This window comes from Macrotis lagotis, chromosome 1 (genome assembly GCF_037893015.1).
Source record: "Macrotis lagotis isolate mMagLag1 chromosome 1, bilby.v1.9.chrom.fasta, whole genome shotgun sequence".
Taxonomy (NCBI): Eukaryota; Metazoa; Chordata; class Mammalia; order Peramelemorphia; family Peramelidae; genus Macrotis; species Macrotis lagotis.
The window spans coordinates 794,418,510-794,437,917 of record NC_133658.1 but is presented as its reverse complement, the minus strand read 5'-3'; the positions used below and the strand labels follow the sequence as shown (position 1 = coordinate 794,437,917).

General features: G+C 38.8%; 1 long non-coding RNA gene across 2 annotated transcripts in view; it reads right to left on the bottom strand.

Moving 5' to 3' along the window:
- The window catches only part of LOC141488477 (uncharacterized), a 58,363-nt gene extending 48,051 nt beyond the window's left edge, over positions 1-10,312 (bottom strand). Inside the window, exons 1-3 of one of the 2 annotated variants that reach the window (XR_012468704.1) lie at positions 10,262-10,312; positions 9,747-9,984; positions 9,204-9,307 (exon numbers count right to left, since the gene is read on the bottom strand). This is a non-coding gene — a long non-coding RNA (uncharacterized LOC141488477). Of the gene's footprint in view, positions 1-8,729; positions 9,308-9,746; positions 9,985-10,261 lie in introns of those variants that run through there. The other variant, XR_012468702.1, reaches the window with a different exon arrangement.
- Between the last annotated feature and the right edge of the window lie 9,096 nt (positions 10,313-19,408).

Genomic DNA, 19,408 nt, shown 5'->3' with positions numbered 1-19,408 from the left:
GTGGAACAGTGGAGAGGTCTGGAATCAAGATCTGAGTTCAAAAGAGATAACATTTGTAAAAGTAGCTGAACATGATTTGAGAACACAATAGATGTTGGATAAATAGTAATTCCCTCTGCCCACACAACTCTGCTTATTTATAGTGACTCAAACACACAATACTCATTGTTTTGTACTAGGAAAATAAAGAGATGAGGTCTATGGTCATAAACAACTCTGCTTTGCAATTAATTCTATAGCATCATATATGGTCATCTATTAATGAGTTGTGATTTTCATCAGCATCATTTAGAAGACAAACTCTAGTGATTTGCCTTAAGATCAGGGAAGTTAACACATTAGTTGTCTATGATCAACATAGCTGATAAGAGCTAGGGTCCAGATTTGAATCAAGGTATTCCAAATGTAGGAATCTATCCATTATTCGCCCCCTGCCTACCTACAGCACAATGGAAATTTAAACTATTTGTATGCCTTTTCTGTAGAGAAACCAAAACAATTTTAAAGATCTCTCTCACAATCTTTAACAGAGTGCTGTAATTGTTATTCAGTAAATACTATTTGGTTGATGTGATTGCTTGAGCCAACTTCATTGCTGGCCCTATTCCTTTAACCAAGGAAACACCCCAATTGATGTTCCTACTTCCAATCTATCCTTCACACAATTGCCAAAGTGATTCTCCTAAAATATGGGTATTACCATGGTAGTCATCTATACAATTAGTTACAATGGTACTCTTGACTTTGAAAACAAAGGCAATAGAGAAAGGGTTGCTGTTTGGCATTTAATTCCTTCCTAACCTGAGTCCATTTACCTCTCCAGTCTAATTACATACTTCTCTCCTTCTTGAGTTCTCTTATCTAGCCAAACTGGCCTTCTTTGCTCACCTATGACACTTCATCGTCCATCTCCATGCCTTTGTGTTGGCTATCCCTTCATGCTTGCAATGTGCTTCCTCCTCTGTTCTACCCATTTCAACTCCAACTTCCTTCAAGGCTCATGTCAGGTGTTACTTTCTATGTGAAACCTTTCCTGATCCTCCAGGTGCTCTTCTCTATCTCTTCTCCATGCTTTTATCATCCAGTCATCTTCATCATCCATGCTCTTCTCCAAACAAATTACTTTGTATCCATTTTGTATATATATTCTGTATACATGTGCATACATTTACATATATAGTATATATAATATATATGCATATAGATACATATCATGTACATAAACATATGTCTATAGAATATAAACCCCCTGAGCACAGGAACTTTTTCACTTTTGTCCAAGGCTTAGCACATACTCAGCTTACTGTAGGTGCCAGTTTGGATACTTCATGTCTATGTCTACTGAGACCCTTCCCACAGGACTGATTTTTCTATTCCCTGCTTTTCTTTGGGGGGGAGGGAGAAGCACCAGATTGAAGGAGCTTGAGCACTGATGAACAGAGAGAAGGCTGGCTTCAATCTTGGGACTGAGAATAGAGGTGGGAGTGAAGTAGCAGCTTCCCATCAGTGCCCTTGGTTTCACTGGCACTGGGTGTGAGCAAGCCCCCTCCTCACCTGCTGAGCAAGCCTGCATGGCTGTCAGGCACTGCTCATTATGTGAGTATAATGGGAGCCGAGTGACACCGAATATCTGTTCTCTCTCCGCTATTACACTTGTCTCTCTCTCTCTTCCTCTCACAGGTGAACTAAGGGGTCTGATTGCCTGTGTGTCGGATCTCTCCATAACAACCAGGCAAACGAGACAATCCCGCTGCTCAGATCTGCTTGGCACCTGTCTCCCAGAAAACCTTGGAAATAGGGTTCCACCTTTCCCAAGCAGCATCTTAGTAGTAGCTTCCAATGTGGGGAGGTTCATTGCCTATCTTTGGGATCCCTCTTTTCTCTCCTAGAGAGGGAAGGGTTTCTATTGAATGTAGCACAATCCATCATGGGGAGTATCAGACTTGGAGGCAGGAAGACTTATATTTGACTTATGATTCAGATGACTGGGAAGGTCACATGAGCTTCTCTGAGAAACCATTTCTTCATCTTTAAAATGGGAATAATAATAAATTATAAATAATAATAAAAATTCTTAGGAGGTAGAAAAACAGTTTTTCTCTTCTTCCCTTTTGCTAGAAGGGAAATTGTATATCTAAGAAGAGGGGTTCAAGGGAGAAGACCGAGAAGGAAAAAATCAAAGGGTTAATTATTACTGCTCAATTTGGGGCTCAAATGTCATCTTTTTCATGTAGACCTCCATGAAACCCCCAATTGTTAATGAGAACTTTCTCCTGGAATAAAGAAAAAAACAAACAAAACCATTTTTTTTGCTAATCATATTCTTTTTAAAAAGAAAAGTCCTGATTATCTTCTTTTTTCATTTCACCTATTATTCCAATGTATCTTTCCCCTGCCCCTGAGTGCTATCCCTTATAATGAAGATTTTAAAAATGAGGAAAAAATTAAGCATCATATAGCAAAAGTCTAAAATGATATGAAGTGTTGAACACCCATAGAAACACACCTCTGCAAATCAAGGGAATGTCTTTTCATAGCTCTTTGTTATTAACCCTTAGTTATTATAATCTCACAACATTTAGTCAATCAAGAGGTACTCATTAAACACCCACTACTTGCTAATCTCTAGGAATGAAAAAAGGAAAACAAAACAAAATAAATCAATGAGCAGTCTAATGGGAAAGACAACAGGCAGGCAAAATTATTTATTATTGTTCTTTTCATTTATATTGTTGTAGTCATTGTATAAATGGATTTCTTGGTTCTGTTTTATTTCACTTTTCATCAGTTTGTAAGGGAGAGACTATGAGATAGAGGCAGGGAGGGAGGAAATTCTGAGCATAGGGCATTGCCATTGCAAAAGCACAATGATGGGACAGGGTATGTTGTTTATGAAGGACAGAGAAAAGGTCAGAGTGTAGGAGGGGAAATAATATCCTGTACAATAGGTTAGGGACTAGTATGGTAATATTTGACACTGTTGACTATCCTTTCAACTTGCATTTTCTTTCCTCTTTGGATTTTTGTGACCCAAATCTCCCGATTCTTCTCTACCTGTTTGAAGCCTTGCAAACATATAAGTCTAGGAGGTTGATAACATTGGCTGCTGAAGGTGGTGAGAGAAGCATCAAATGGTCACTCCTACTAAGTAAAGTTAGAGAGATGTTCACATTATGTCCTAGAGGCAATAGGAAGCCACTGGAATTGATGAGTAGGGGAGTTATATAGTCAGTTTTTGCTTAAGGAAAATTACTTTGGTAACAGTTTGAAAGCTGATTGAGGGATTTGAGTTAGGGACACTAATCAGAAAAAATAATCCAGGTGAGTGGTGGTAATGAAAACAGTAGTTTTGAGAGTAGAGAGAAGTGGTTGGATGTGATTGTTTTGGGGTAGAGATGGCAAGATTTGGATTGGATATGTGGAAATTATGGCACGTATAAGGTGAGGGAGAGTGCGGATGGAAATTGGGAGCAAATACCAAGATGGCAGGTCCTGAATAATCTCAGAGATAATAAAGACATTCATTCAACAAACACTTATTAAGTGCTCACTAGAGCATTGTGCTACACAGAGAGAAAAAAATTTGAGTTATAAAATACATAATCTTGAGATAACCCCAGTGTAAGCTTTAGTAGCTAATACAAGATTCTGAAATATTCTTTTATCTAGTCACCATTCTTTTATCTAGTTATGTTTTGAGAGGGTAGCTAGTGAGAGGCTCCTTAAACTCTGCCTCCTATTTACCTGCTAGAATGTCTCACTATTTGATGTTTCTCTCACCACCTTCAGCAGCCAATGTTTTCAACCTCCTAGACTTATATGTTTGCAAGGCTTCAAACAAATTGATTGCCTCATGTCTCTGATTCCCACTCTGAGGAAATTTATTTAATTACAGGACTATAGGCATCTTATGTATACAGTCAATCCAACAATTAAATCCAGGAGTCACATTCACATATGGTTCCCATCAATCATAAGGTAAGGGTCATTTCTTTGCTGGGACCTTTTTATTTTGCCCCAGAAGGTAGAACTAGGATCAATGGTGTGAAAGTTGCAAAGAGGGGATGCCAAATTTAATGTCAAAATATATATATATATAAAAGCCAAACAAGCCTTCTGAACAATTAGAATTATCCTAAAGCAGCCAGGTAGCACAGTGGATGGAGCACTAGGCCCGAAGTCAGGAGGACTCATCTTCCTGAATTTAAATATGACCACAGACACTTGCTATCTCTGTGACCCTGAACAAGTCAGTTAACCCTTCTTGCCTCTGTTTTCTCATCTGTAGAGTGAACTGGGAAACGGCAAGCCATTTCAGCATCTTTGCCAAGAAAATCTCAAATGATGTCATGAGTTGGATAGGACTGAAAAATGACTCAAAAATGTGAAAAGCAGACATAGTTTATTATTTCTCACTGTTCAAGTTTTTGGCAATCATTTAAATTCCTTTGATAGTAGAAGTAAATTTATCAAAATTTATCAAATTTATCAAAAATGGGCAGCTGGTTTATACAGATAGAGTACCTGGTCTGGAGTCAGGAAAACTCAACTTCATGAGTTCAAATGTGACCTCAGACATTTACTAGCTATGTGATCCTAAGCTAGTCACTTAACCCTGTTTGCCTCAGTTTTTGCAACTGTAAAATGAACTGGAGGACATGACAAATCATTCCAGTTTAATGCCAAGAAAACCCCATATTGAATCATAGAGAGTCAGACATAACTGAAAAACCACAGAACAACAATAACAAAGTAGAATGAGTTACTTTCTCTTTTATAAGAAGTCAAAGAGAGCCTGAATGATCACTTGTCATATAGTTATAATGGAAGATTTCTTCTGAGTACAAATTGGATCTGATGGCTTCTGACTGCTAGGAACTAGATGTTCCCTTCTAACTATAAAATCCTGTGTTCCTATGACTTTAGAGCAGGGTTTCTTTACCTAGGGTCTATGTACATGGTTTTCAAAAAGAAATATTTTGGTAACTATGGTCTCAATAGAATCAATTTCCTTTGTAATCTTAGATTCTATTTTATGCACTTAAAATATTTTGAAAAAGAGTTCATAGAGCTTATCAAACTGCAAAGCAATCTGTCCTGCAAAAGGGTAACAACCACTTACTTCAAGTTATATTTCAAATCCTTGCTCCTCACTTCCATTTTACAGATGAAGAATCTGAGGAAGCTAAAGAGGGGAGACAACAAACCTCAAATCACATAGAACCAGAACTAGAATGAAAGACAACCAATTCCCAATACAATGTTCTTTCCAAAGGAATTGATGGAATCTTAATGCAGATTAAAGTGCACTATTTTCACTTTTTTTGTGTCTATTTCTTCTCTTACAATATGGAAATAATATGGAAATATGTTTTACATGATTGCACATAAATAAACTGTATCAAATTGCTTACCATCTTAGGGAGGAGTGAATTCAAAAATTTTAAATAATGTTAAAAATGATCTTTTACATTTAATCAAAAATAATATTTTATTAAAAATATTCCAATGTTCTTCCCAAGGCAGTCTTTCTACACAAGAGATACAGAAAGGAACCATTAGAATCAAATGGAATTATTAGGGAAAATCTTCATGGAGGAGGTGAGGGGTAAGAATCTGTTCTGGTAGAAAGGAAGGAACAAGGTGAAGGGGGGCATGGTCAATCAGTGCCTAGGGCTGGTTGAATTCAAGTTGAACGTGGACTCTGGATGCTGACAGTCAAGGGAACAAAGTGGAGAGTTTCCTCTCCCTCACTTTGACTCCTTCTTTCAATTCCCAGCAGAGAATTCAAAGAATGGTTGCACCAAGGAGGAAGATATTGCTTACACTATCTGGTACTACCTTCCCAAGAGTGGGCAAGGGTGAAGTGAGTGAACTAAACTAGGGAAGAGAAAATGAAATCATGGGTGTGAAAGTGTTCTGTTGAATACTGTGTACTTTTACACATGATTATTCTTGCAATTTCTTCCTTCCCTTCCTTTCTTTGCAATTTTCCTCTTATCCTCCACCTCTTAGGTGATTAAACAGCTGTCCTAGATGAAGAAGGTATCATATAAGAAAAAAAAGACTAGGAAGCTGTGTGAGGAGTAGATGGGAAGATGTCTCCTTTTATCCTTCCTATTCTCTTTAGTTCTCTTTACCCATTCTACCAAAAATAGAAATTCCTTTTTTTTGGGGGGGGTCAGTGTGTGTGTGTGTGTGTGTGTGTGTGTGTGTGTGTGTGTGTGTGTGTGGTGGGGCTAGGAGGCAGGGTTACATTTGCAGACTGGGACTATCTTTGGACAGAATGAGAAAAGAGAGAACTTTTTTTTTGCTCAGATTCCTCAGGGTTTTCAGCCAATACAATCTGTCCTTTTCTTCTCTTATGGCCTCTGGGTTAAACAAATAAATGAATAAAGGAGATAAATAGGAATAAGAGCAGGAGGAAGAAGAGGAGCCGATTTCATGGCTATTCTGTGGGGCCTGTGGTTTCTCCCCACTCCATGTGCAATGCATAAATCATCAAGTTGTATTGCTTAGCAATTGCCATGGAAACATGTTCAGACTACCAGGGATGCAAGATCCAAACAAGAGTAAAAGATCAAATTATTCTGGCCACTAGAGGAATTCAGGGGTAGGGAAAGAAGAGATGACCTCTTCCCTGTCCCCTTTCTCTCTCACCCCCTTGTCCCCTTACAAAGAGAGCTTCTACTGTCTTCTATCATCCCTCCATCAGAACCTGAGGCTTTCCCATAGTCAGCAACTCTCTAAGTCATTTTTCCAAAGTGAGCCCTTTTGAAACTCTATGTTAATCAATATCCTTTTAGTGGACTTAGGATCTAGTGGAATCTTCGTCAAAAATGATTTCCTTTCATTGCCCTTCTTGAATGTGTTCATCAGGGCTTCCAGTTGACATTTCCTGAGCAGGAGGTACATGAGAGAGATATAAAATTATGAGTATTCTGAATTTAAAAGGAAAGTTAATGGTACCTGCCAAGGACTGGTACTCAACTTAGGAAATGAACAGAATTGATCAGTCAGTTGGCTTTGTATTCCAGATTCATTGGACCATAGATTTAGACTGGGAGATTTCTCAGATTCTATCTAATCCAGCTCCTTGCCCTTTACAGATGAAAAATTTGAACCCCCAAGATGATCAGTGATTTGGATGAGTCAAGGATAGAAGATAGAAAATTTATCTAGAGAGATAGAAGAGGGAAGATAGAGGATAGAGATAGAAGGAACTAGACTCCCATTTCAACTCCCTGACACCCATTTTGTTCAATCATTTCAGTCTTTGTGACCCCATTTGGGGTTTTCTTGGCAAATATCCTGGAATGGTTTGCCATTTCTTTCTCCAGTTTATTTTACAGATGAGAAAACTGACATAATTAAGGTTAAGTGACTTGCTCAGGGTCACATAGCTAGTAAGCATCTGAGGTTATATTTGAACTCAGGTCTTCTTGACTGCAGGCCTCATGCTCTATCCATTGCACCACCTAAATGACTCCATAGCTAGAGCTTTTCCTACTATATTCTGCTGCTTCGTGGTTGTGACAACTTTTCTGGAATGCAGCTCTGAAATTTGTATAAATGCGTTGTTAATAACCAAGTAGCAGTTTTTAAAATAAGCCAACTCTCCTCTGAGGTAACTGAGAAAAGGGCTAGTTAAGCAGTTTAGGAGATATAATTTAAATATTGGCAGATCTATAGAAATCTCAACCAGTGTGCCAACCACCTGACCTATGACTCTAGTTCACAGTCATATGGATTGGAAGAACTGGACAGGACCAAGGGTCTTTGGATAACAGGTTTAGAATAGGACTGAAACTTAGAAATTAAAGGAAGATAATGATGTTGTTGATGATGATGATATTAGTAGCTAGCCTTTATATAGAGTTTTAAAGTTTTTTTTAACAAGTATTTCATTTTGTCCTGTGAGAGATGTGATTGCTATCCCCATTTTGCAGAGGAGGAAACTGAGGCAGATAGAACTAAATAATTGGTCCATGATCACACAGCAGCTAGTGACTGATGCCAGATTGAGTTAGGTCTTCTTGACTCAAGATTTAGCATTCTATCCTCTGAGTCATCTAGATACCTAGGATCATAGGAGCCCATCTCCAGACCTGGAAGAGACCTTAGAAGATAGCTAATTGGACAGCCTCATTTCACAGAGAAGAAAACTGAGGCCAAGACAGATTCAATCACTTGTCCAAGATCATGCAGGTAGTAAATAAAAGAAGTGACACCAAACCCATCTTTCCCTTTTCATTCAGAGATGTGAGGTGAGGGGATGGCAGGTGAGACTGTATATATGAGGTTCAATCCTGCCCTGCCATCCCTTACCTGTCTTCCTTGCTTCCATTATGTCAGATTGTCTCCCTATCACTTAATCTAATCCTTTACTTTTTTCTCTCCAAGAGGAGAGAAAAATTTGCCCAACCTAAATTGAAAGGAATAGAAAATCTCTTGATTTCCAGTCTGGTACTTTTTTCAAGATGAGTTAACTCAAGCAAACAAAGGCTACATTGATTAATAGATGACTCTAATAATAATTCAATATGGAAGAATTTATACTTTTTTAGGTGAATACTCCAGGTATGGAACACTTTTTAATTCATTTTGATTTATTTTATTTTTTCCAATTACATGTAAAGATAGCTTTCAAAATTCATTTTCTATAAGATTTTGAGTTTCATGTAGAAATACCTTCTACCAAAAATAGTAAGAAACAAAAGCAGTCTATGACTTAGGAAGTGACTCCTTGGACACATACAGTTTAAGTAACTTGCCTAAGCTCATATAACTAGTAAGTTTTACAGTCAAGAATCAAACAGAAGTAGACTTGACTTAGGCATGCTACTCAATCTACTATGCCATGATAGCTCCATTGAGTAATTAGACATAATTTAGAATTACATGATACTTTCTATTTTTAAAAATATTTTATATGTTCTTTCACTTATGCCTTATCTCAATCCTTTGCTGTAGGTTGTGCTGCCCCATTTTAGAAGTGAAGAAACTGAAGGTCACAGAAACACAGTGACTTGCCCAAGGTCAAATAAAGGAACTGTCCAAGGAGGACTCAAGTCTGAGAATATGTCCAGGTCTTTTCCCCCTAAACTCACTATGTCCCACTAGATACTCTCAAATTGTTACTATTAGATTGCCTGAAAAGGAACTTCAAGATCTCATAGATGTTGCAATATGCCGCCAGTTACCAATTGGACTCCATATTCTGTAGTAAGGTGGTTATCCATCTGCTTCATCCTCCAGGTCCCAATGGCACTGCTCACTGGAGGTTATGAGGCTACTGGATCCATTCCTGATTTAGGGTGAGAAGGGGAAAAAGAGGTAAAATCTTGGTTCTAGTGAGGACTGGGCCCCTTCCTCTCCAGCCAGCCCGGGACTTAGCAATGGCAGAAGGTTTGAACAGCTACTATTCCAGACTGTGGGCATAAGCAAATCTTTTCTTGTCTATCTGATCCAGTCAGCCGATCAATATGGATTCCTTCAGCAGTCCTGGGCTACAGCAGTCTGATTAGCTGTCCCTTTCATCCAGCCAGATTTTCCTTATCTGGTGCCATTGTTGGGCCCAAGTACATCCAAGCTTTGCAACATGACCTTCCCAGTGGGAGGGGTGAGAGGAGCTACAATGGGGCAACAGGATGGCAGTCAGACAGTTGTAATAATAGCTCCCTTTTATATAATACTTTAAGGTTTGCAAAGTATTTTATATTCATTGTTGTTGTTTTGATTCTTACCTCTCTTCTGGAAAGATGCTATTTTAGCTCCATTTTACATCTGAAGCAACTAGGTTTGGAGAGATTAATTGATTTATCCAAGGTCATTCAGTAGTGGGTGTTAGAGGTAGGAATCCAGCTTTGGTCTTCCCTAGAGCAGCATGTGGTTGTTCAGTCATTTCAGTTGTATCCAACTCTTCATGACCCCATTTTTCTTGGCAAAGATCCTGAAGTGGTTGGCCATTTCCTTTTTCAGTTCCTTTTATGAATGAGTAAAGTGAGGCAAATAGGGTTAAGTGACTTGCCCAGGGTCACATAGCTAACATGTATCTGGGTCTGGATTTGAACTCAAATCTTCCTGACTCTAGGCCTGGAACTCTGTTGCCTGTGCTGCCTAATTGCCCCTAGTGGGAACATGGCAAAGTGGTTAGATTAATGACTGGAACTGAAGAACTTGTGTTTAAACCTCTCTGCTACTTGCTATCTCTGTTACCCTGGGCAAATCCCTTAACCTTTCTAGACCCCCTATTTCTCACCTGTAAAAATAAAAGACTTGAATAGGATGACCTTTCAGGTCTCTTCCAACCATGGTGCCTTGGAAAACCTCTCTAACTTGCCTAGTAGTCCCTCTTCCCCCTCCTTTTATGAGTTCACAAGTCCTTTATGAAGTCTTTGTTGCTATTGCAAGGTCAGCAGGGCAAACAATAAGATGAATAAATGTATTCAAAGAGCACAGAGTCCAAGGCAGTAATGGAGGCCAGCTGGAATTGTTTACCTTGGGTACTTGCATATTTTAACACCCTCCAATCTCCCCAGTGTCTCTCTTCTCTTCCCTTCTCTCCTGATGCTGCTTTAATGAGAGTTTATATTATCCTGCGACAGTGTGTAAGTCTATTTACAACCCAAGTGTCTTTGGTGTGTGTGAGAGATGCTCCAGCCCCAGATTAGTTAAATTGGAAATAAATTGGTTGTTAAATAAAAACCCTCTCCGGAATGTGACAGTGATGAATGAGGGATTCTGCTGGGACAAGGGGAGGTGGTGCCCACATTGAAACAACAGGTCTGAGCTGCACCCAGGAGGAACTTGAGTGGGGTTGGGGTCCCCTTCTGGCCCAAGGATAAGGAGGGTGCCTTGTGGAGGGACAGGGCAGTAAAGGAATGAGCAAGTTTAGAACTACTGGTCAAGAATTATAGAAAAATTGTAATGAGAAAAAATGTAGTATAGTGGGAAAAGCATCATTACTGAAGTCAGAGGACCTGGGTCCTAAATAACTGAGATGTATTTTCCATTTCTAAATTCATGGTGCTAATGCAGAGTCAAACTCCAGTCTGGATTCAAAAGGCTGGATTTGAGTACCTCCCTATCTCTATAACCAGTGTGGCTTTGAGCTTCACTTGTTGAACCCATTTTGGAATATTAATATTTACATTATTTGCCTCACAGGATTTTCCTGAGGCAAGGGTTTTATATACTGGATATTTCTATATCAATATAAATGATCAATTAGTTAATCAATGAGTATTTATTAATTATCTTCTACTTTCCAGGCACTCTGATTAGGGGTTACAAATACCTAAATGAGACAGTTCCCTCCCCTTAGGGAGCTAAGTCTTTCTTGGGGGTAGAGTGGAACAAACTGTGAAGAAATAAATACAGGATATTTTAAGTGTGTGTGTGTGTGTGTGTGTGTGTGTGTGTGTGTGTGTGTGTGTGTGTGTGTGAATACAGTCATTTAGAGGGGAACAAACAACTGGAAGAATTAGTAGATGATGGAACTTTTGGAGACCTGAAGATCACTCGGGGTTCCAAGAGAAAGAGATGAAGAGTAAGAACATTTCAGGCAACAACAAAGGTTACACAGAGGTCCAAAGGGACATGTTCTATATGAGAAAGAACAGGTATGTCAGCTAGACTAGAATGCAGAATATGTGAGGGGACATAATATATAATCACCCTGAAGAAGCCTGAGTTCAGTTGTCAAAGACTTGAAGTAAATGTCAAACAACAGAGACTTAATTTTACATTAGAGTCAATGGGAGCTTTTTGAACAAGAGAGTCCCATTTTCAGATTTGTACTTTAGCTCTATCAATTAGGCAGTTGGATAGAGGATGGATTGGTGAAGGGAGAGGCTGAATATGGGGAGAGACCAATTATGAAACTCCTGAAATAATCTAGATAGGAATGTGCTGGAGCTAGATTGTTAAATTTTTGGTATAAGCATTTATACCTCAGAAATTAACTAGTACTCTAAATCAGGGTTTGATGCCTTATTTTATTAATTGATCAAGAGTTAAGAAAATGATGGATAAAAATGTCAATAATGCATATTAAACCTAAAAGTTTATGATGAGTACCTTTTTTTGTTTTTGTTTTTTGCAAGACAATGGAGTTAAGTGACTTGCCCAAGGTCATACAGCTAGATAATTATTAAGTGTCTGAGGTCAGATTTGGACTCAGGTTGTTCTGACTCCAGAGCTGGTGCTCTATCTACTTCACCACCTAGCTGCCCAAATTCCTTTTTTTTTTTTTTTTAAGAATGCTGGCTGTTAAACTAAAACACACCCCTGAATATAGATGAGGTGATAGGGGCCTAACCTGAGGTAATAATGATGTGAGTAGATGAGAGATGTTTTAGAGGTAGAATTATTAAAGACTGATAATTGAGTGGATATAGTGAGTGTAGAAAAGTCAAACATGCCTCTTAGTTGGTGTCACTAGTCTTTGGGGTATAGATATTTGTGAATCTGGGTTACTGGATGAATGGTGTTGTCATTGACACAAGCTCAACTGAAATAGGAGCATATATTGGTTTCAGAGGAATGAAAATGAGTTCTTAGATATGTTGAGTATGAATAACTTCTGGAACAGCCCAGTGGAAATATTCAGCAGACAGCTGGAGATGTAGGACTGGAGCTCAGGATAGACATAAGGAATAGATAACATCATCATCATTATCATCATTATCAAGACCACCACCATCATCATTATAATCATCATTATCACCACTATCATCACCATCATCACCATCATTATTGCCATCATCATCACCATTATCATCATTACTACCACATCATTATCATCAACATCATTTTATCATCTTTTGATTCACTCAGAGTGGTTATCTTGGAGTTCCCTACCCTTGACTCTTTCTTTCCCTCACGTCCAAATTCACTAGTAACTGGGATGGATTTGTATCAAGAATGACCTAGTATAGTTAGTAACACTTGAGGCAAGTTAGGGAGACAGAATGTTATCCACTAGAAACAGCCACAAACCGGTCAGTTTAGCTATTACTGCAAATCAGTCTAGCAAGATAGGTTGAAACTAGGGGTGTGTTAGATGCTTGTTCCTATTGCCTCTTGAGAGCTGGTTGTTAAAATTTCAATGGTGAGTATTTACACCTTGAAAATCAACAAAAGTCTTAATTTGGGGGGTTGATTTATTGTTCAGTTGATTCTCTAGACTTAAAGTAATGGAGAAAATGCTAATGTAATTTAAACATAAAAGTGTGTCTGTACTTTTTTTTTTCAGAGTACTGGTTGTTACTGGTTTACTAGAATATCTTGGGTTGGACCCAAGTTATGAATGCCTTTAAATGCCAAAGAGAGACCTTTGCATTTAACCCTAAAGACAATAAAGATTCCCTGAGGCATTTTGAACAGAGGAAAGACTTGGTTCAGACTTTACTTAGGGAATAAAAATTTGACAGCTGTGTGTGGGGTGGCTTAAAGGGGGAAGAGGCTTTCATGCAGTTGACTTTTAGATTTCTATTTCCAGGTCTGATCTCTCTTCTAAGCTTCATATACAAGGATACATAGACTCTACTAGTATGTTCCATCAACATCAAATTATTATAGGATTTAGAGCTGGAAGAGACTTTGATCAAATTAAATTCCTTTTTGTTACTGATCATAAAACCAAGAGTAATAAAAAACTGAAATTACTCACTCAAGATCACACATTTACATGGGGACCCAAATACCATGATTGGCAGGGTTTCTGAACCTGGGATATGGGGGACTTATATTTTTAAAAAAAATTATATCTATATTTCACTATAATTGGTTTTTTAAACATGTATTTTAGGTTACGAGTTTAGACACATTATCCTGAGAAGGGCTTCATGTTGTTCATTTTTTTTTTTTTGAAGAGGACCAATGATATCTTAGAGTGATATCTTGACTTGTGCTTGGATTGGATTTAAATGAGGCAAAATTGCATAGTCATCAATCTCACTTTCTCTTCCAGAGTTGTCAAAGTCCAATGGCAAGACAAAAGTCAAGACAATCATTAATGGCTCCAATGTGGTAGATGACTTTGGTGTCTTTGATGTCAGATCAAGCTCTAAGCATTCCATTAGCACTCACTTTAGCCATCTTCATGGCTGCTGGAACAAATTATAATCATACTGCCCTTTTTTTTAGAGGAAGTCTTTAAATGCTTGGTATAGACTAATTCATCCCCAGATTTGAGCCCTGTTGTTTCCCACCAATCTGGTTTTAGGATCCACCAGACTGCCTAAGGGCAAAAGGGGTTGAAATCTTCTGGACTATGTATAATTCCTGATTCCATATTTTCTCTAATATACCTGTGCTTCTCCTCATCTATAATGGTTGCTATTCTAGGAGTCAGATGTCTTGTTCTAGGTTTGCTTGGGAATTTCCCAACCTTCAGGGAATCCCTCTAGAAAGGTTATGTTGGGTGGGTGGGAGTGAAAAGGGTAGTTGAGTTGTTTTTTACCATACCTGAAGGAGGTCTATAATGACTATGCCAATTCACTTTTCTTCTGTACTAAAGTCTCTTTATATCCAACAGAAGTTCCTTGAAGATTATTCATTTTTTGTTATTCTCAATATGTGAACACAGTAGGTATTTTATAAACGTCTGATTGATTGACTGAAGTTTCCTGAGCTCCACAAGTAAACGAGATTAGACAAAGATGCGGATGTAAATATGTCCTAATTTTTGCTGCTTTCTCTGGAACTTGACCCTAGCAGCTCAAAAATGGGAAAAAAGACCTCTGCTGCACATGACCAGGGAATCTATGGGGGTTCTGCCTACAGTCTCACCTCCTCCCTTTCCTTTTCATCACAGCAACAAAGACTAAAAGGCAGCCCAGGGGAGGGAGTATTGTTCTGCAGGGAATAAAAGCCTCTCCCTTGAAAGGTGACAAATTCCTTACTAATTATGCAATTATTTTATTCTGCAGCCCTTATGAAAACACACACACAGACACACACAGACACACACACACACACACACACACATAGACCACTCAAAGTCTAAAAGGGAGACTGCAGAGCCAGGATTTATCCAATTTAATAAATCCTCTGGATCCAGCAATTATTGCCTTTATGCCTCTTAATGCCAGACAGCCAGAAGGTGCAGCTGTTGATCTCTCCCTGGGTGATGGCAAGAAGGGGACAGGCCCATGGGGGAGACTTGAGAAGAGTAGGAACATACCCTTTCTCCCCACATATTTTACATACTTTGATCCCCTTTTATTAGAATAAGTCTGTGACCTCCTTTCACAAAATGAGAAAACTGAGGCTCAGAGGGTTCTGTTGCCCCAATAACAAAGCTTTTCAGTTGCAGAGATAGGATTTTGAACCCAGATCTTCTTCAGTCCTTCTGAGACACCTAAATTGAAGACAGGTTCTAAGGGAAAGAAATAGGAGCTGAGGGTCAGAGGAAGGTGGATTGGGGATATGGGGTTTTTACTAAATTATGAGTAGGTGAAATTTGACATTGATTCCTTCCTTCATTCCATCCCCAAACCTGTATCCAGTTCTAGAAAGCCCTGGTTCTTAGCTTATATTAACCTATCATCTCCCTATCTCCTACCACTGACTAGCAGATAAAAATTTAATGCATTATCTTTAGGCATGTTTGAACTTTCTGGATTTCAGTGGTGCATCCAGATGCCCAGTCCTGTGTTACACTCATACCCTATTATGAGCCATTCGCTATTTGCTACTCTGTTGTCTTGTGGAGATGGCAGGATAAGCCTAGTATGGGGAATCAGGAGCTAACTGTGCTTCTTCTGGGAGGTGGGGGCAGATAAGCCTTGTGCTAAGTGCTGAGAATACAAATAAGAAAAAGAAAGACTATCCCTATTCTTAAATAGCATACAATCTAGTGGGAGAAGATGATAAACAAAAGGAAGCTGAAATGGGTAGGGGGGATTTACCGGTCAGTGCTGGTGTACAGGGAGTTGAAACCAAGTAAGGCTACTGATGGAAAATGAAGAGTTGGCTGGGAAGTTCTGATTCTTCTATAAAGGAAAGCTTTGGGGAGGGAGTTTTGTGGTCTGCCCTCCCGCCCTCCAATCATCAGAGGGAGTGCTAAGGAGGTGCAGAGTATCAAAAGCTGAGTCAATCTGCATGATGAGATTTCTAATGATGAGCTTATCCTAAAGGAGGCATGATGTCAAAATGGAGCAGAACTTATGATGGGAAATGAAGAGTGAACCACCTGAACCACAGGTGGTAGTTTAGAAAATGATTGTTGAGAGTGTTTCTGCTTGATCTGACTCCTTGGCATTTTCCTTGCATTCTCCTTTTAGATATATTTTATTCTGGCTTATTTTTAAAGGAGGCTTAGTGGAAATAGGGGCTCATAACTTGTGGACTGAGTAAGAATGGTCCTATGGATCTGGGAATAGTCAGTAGGGGCCATGTTAGAGATTCTCATACAGCATATTGATACATTATACCATAGTTAGTCATCTCTCAGTGATTCATGTTAATGTAGGAGGAGCAGTAACGTAGATGGGTCATTCCTAATATGGTGAATTGAATCTTGAAGACTTCAGAGTTACTGTAAGGGTTTCAAAAACCCTTGTGCTATATATGCCAAATACCATCATTTTGAGATACAACAAAATACAGTATCAATGAATTGCTATTGTATATGTGTTTGGGAGGAGTTTCTGAAAATTTTTAATGTTTAAAAAAGAGTTCTAATACTCAAAAAAAATTAGAAGCTACTTGTAGACCATTTATAACTGTTTGAGGACCTCAATAGTCATTCAGTCTTACTCCTCCAATTTTGTAAATGATGAAATTGAGTCCCAGAGTAAAGAGTAGAATTAAGATTTTAATCCAGGCTCTGATGCCAGAGCCGGCATCACAATACCATAATCATTCTAAATAATGAATAATCTGATAGTCAGCAATATTGGACTTTGGAATGCGCTGTAAGTTTTGGGTGTGGTTCATGGGAAAGATGCTGGAATGAGCTACCATTTCCTTCTCTAGTATGCTTTACAGATGAGAAAACTGAGATAAATGGAGTCAAGTGACTGCTCAGGGTCACACAGCCAGTAAGCATCTGAGGCTGGATTTGAACTCATGAAAATGAGTCATCCTGGTTCCAAGTTCAGTGCTCTATCCAGTAAGTCATCTAGTGGGCCCTAGCAACTATTTCTTAGGTATGCAATCTATTGTGAACATCATGCTTGGTACTGGACAAGGGAATGGAAGGACACAGAGAAGAAGTGTATTACATTGTTCCTGTCCTCTAGAAGCTTGTAAACTTTTCCGGGGAGATAGAAATAATATTCTTAAAACATTAAATAGCAATTTGAAATAGTCTTAGAAACAGCTGATAGTAACTAAGGGGTCAAATCAATCCTTAAAAATCAGAAAGACCTGAATTATATATATATTGTGTGTATATATCTATGTGGCCAGGGGCAAACCATTTAACCTCTCATACTCCTCAGGCAACTATCTCCTTAAGATTATTTAACAGGAAAAATTGCTAGTCTATATTGGTCATGGGATTTCCTCATATCAATGAAATCATAGATCTGGGTAATATAATATCTTCCCTTTTCCCCCAAATAATGGAGCCATCTATGATAAGTGCCTCAAGAGTTTTTCAGATAATTAATGCTGTAGAAGTTCATAGAAGGAGAGATTCTCTATGGGATGAGGCAGTTTGGGAAGATTTCACTGAGTAGTTAGACTCTGAAGGTATAGGTAGGAAGAAGGGAATAATAGAATAAATATCCTGTGATGAAAAATTGAATACAGAAAAGGGGAGTTGATATTTCCATTGTGTTTCATGCTGATCAGGACAATCTAGAGTATTTTGTTCAGTCTGTGTACCATTTTTCTAGAAGGAATGTTGACAATCTAGAATATTTTGATAATGGTGGGATCAGTATAGTGAAGGGATTTGAAATCAATTAAGTTAAAAAATGGATGAAGCAATAGGGAATGTGTTATTTAATCAATCAACCAGAAAAATGTCAATTGCTCATGGATAGACTGAGCTAATTAAAAAATGTCAATTCTACCCAAATTAAATTACTTATTCAGTGCCATACCAAACTATCAAAAAACCTATTTTACAGTTAGAAAAAAATAGTAAAATATTCATTGAGAGTTGTCTTAAAGTATTTGAAAAAGGTCACCATAAAAGAGGAAATAGATTTGTTCTAAATTGTCCCAGAAGCAGAACTAGGGGTCATGAGCCGATGGTACCTGGGTAGGGGTAAACTCTGGATTCACATAATGAAGACCTTCCCAAAAATTATAGGTGTCCTTAGATAGCACAAGCTCTATATTACAATTTCTCATCATTGAACGTCTTCAAGAAGAGATTAGATAATAATTTGTCAGAGTTCCATTTCAGGTGGGAGCTGCACTGAGTAAAGAGGAAAATCCCTTCCAGTTCTAAGATTGTGTGGTTCTTTGATAGAATGTACAAAATTACTTGTCTGCATATGGATAACAGTATTCTTCATGAATCAAATAGGAAGCCAAATACATACATGGACATGCACACATAGGGATGCACACATCTCCTGATGCACAATTATCTTCTTGTCTTTGAGCACCTAGCAGAGATTGGACATCTCAGTGTCATAGCTTCATTCCATTCAGCCTCTCTCTCTCTCTCTCTCTCTCTCTCTCTCTCTCTCTCTCTCTCTAGAACACAACACAGCCTTTTCTGTGCTGACCAGCTCTTGGCCTGTTTTCTCATCACATATCAAACTCAGCTTGATCAGATCTGACACCTTCCAATACTAGGGTCAGAGGAGGTGATTGTGTGGGACAGGGGCACCAGAGGGGGTCAAGAGTCATTGTGCCAATAGGTCCTGGCCTAGCTGAGCTGGGGTCCCTGAGGGTCAAAGAGCAGTCTCTGGGGCCTGGCCTCTCCTATCCAATCTAAAGCTCTGTGACGGAGATGATTAGGAGACAGGGCTCAAGCTGTTGTCAGGGAAATGAGGATAGATTTGGATTGTTTCAGAACAAGGGATGTGAGAGAGTGACGACATGCCATTAGACACTCAGTACTGGGCTGGTTGGCAGAGCTGTGGACAAGGCAGACCCTAGACAAGGTTATAAAGACTGAGAAGCTTATTTGTAGCCCCTCATCTCTTCCATTTTCAGAAATGAAACAGGTACAGGGCACTTCCTAAAGAAGGTTTGACTTTGATAATTTTCCAGGTCCTGTGGCTCTATATGTAATTCTCTTTCTACTACATGATTTTAATCCTTTAGCTTCATGTGCCCTTCCTCCTGTCTCCTTTTAGCCCCTCTCACTCCCCCTATCCTTTGGGAGAACTTGATGGACAGGACTCAGGCCTTGAAGAATTGAGAAGGGATGGATTGTCATCTTTCCCTGATGAACTTAGAGAACTGGAGAAATAGTCATTTCAAACTCTTT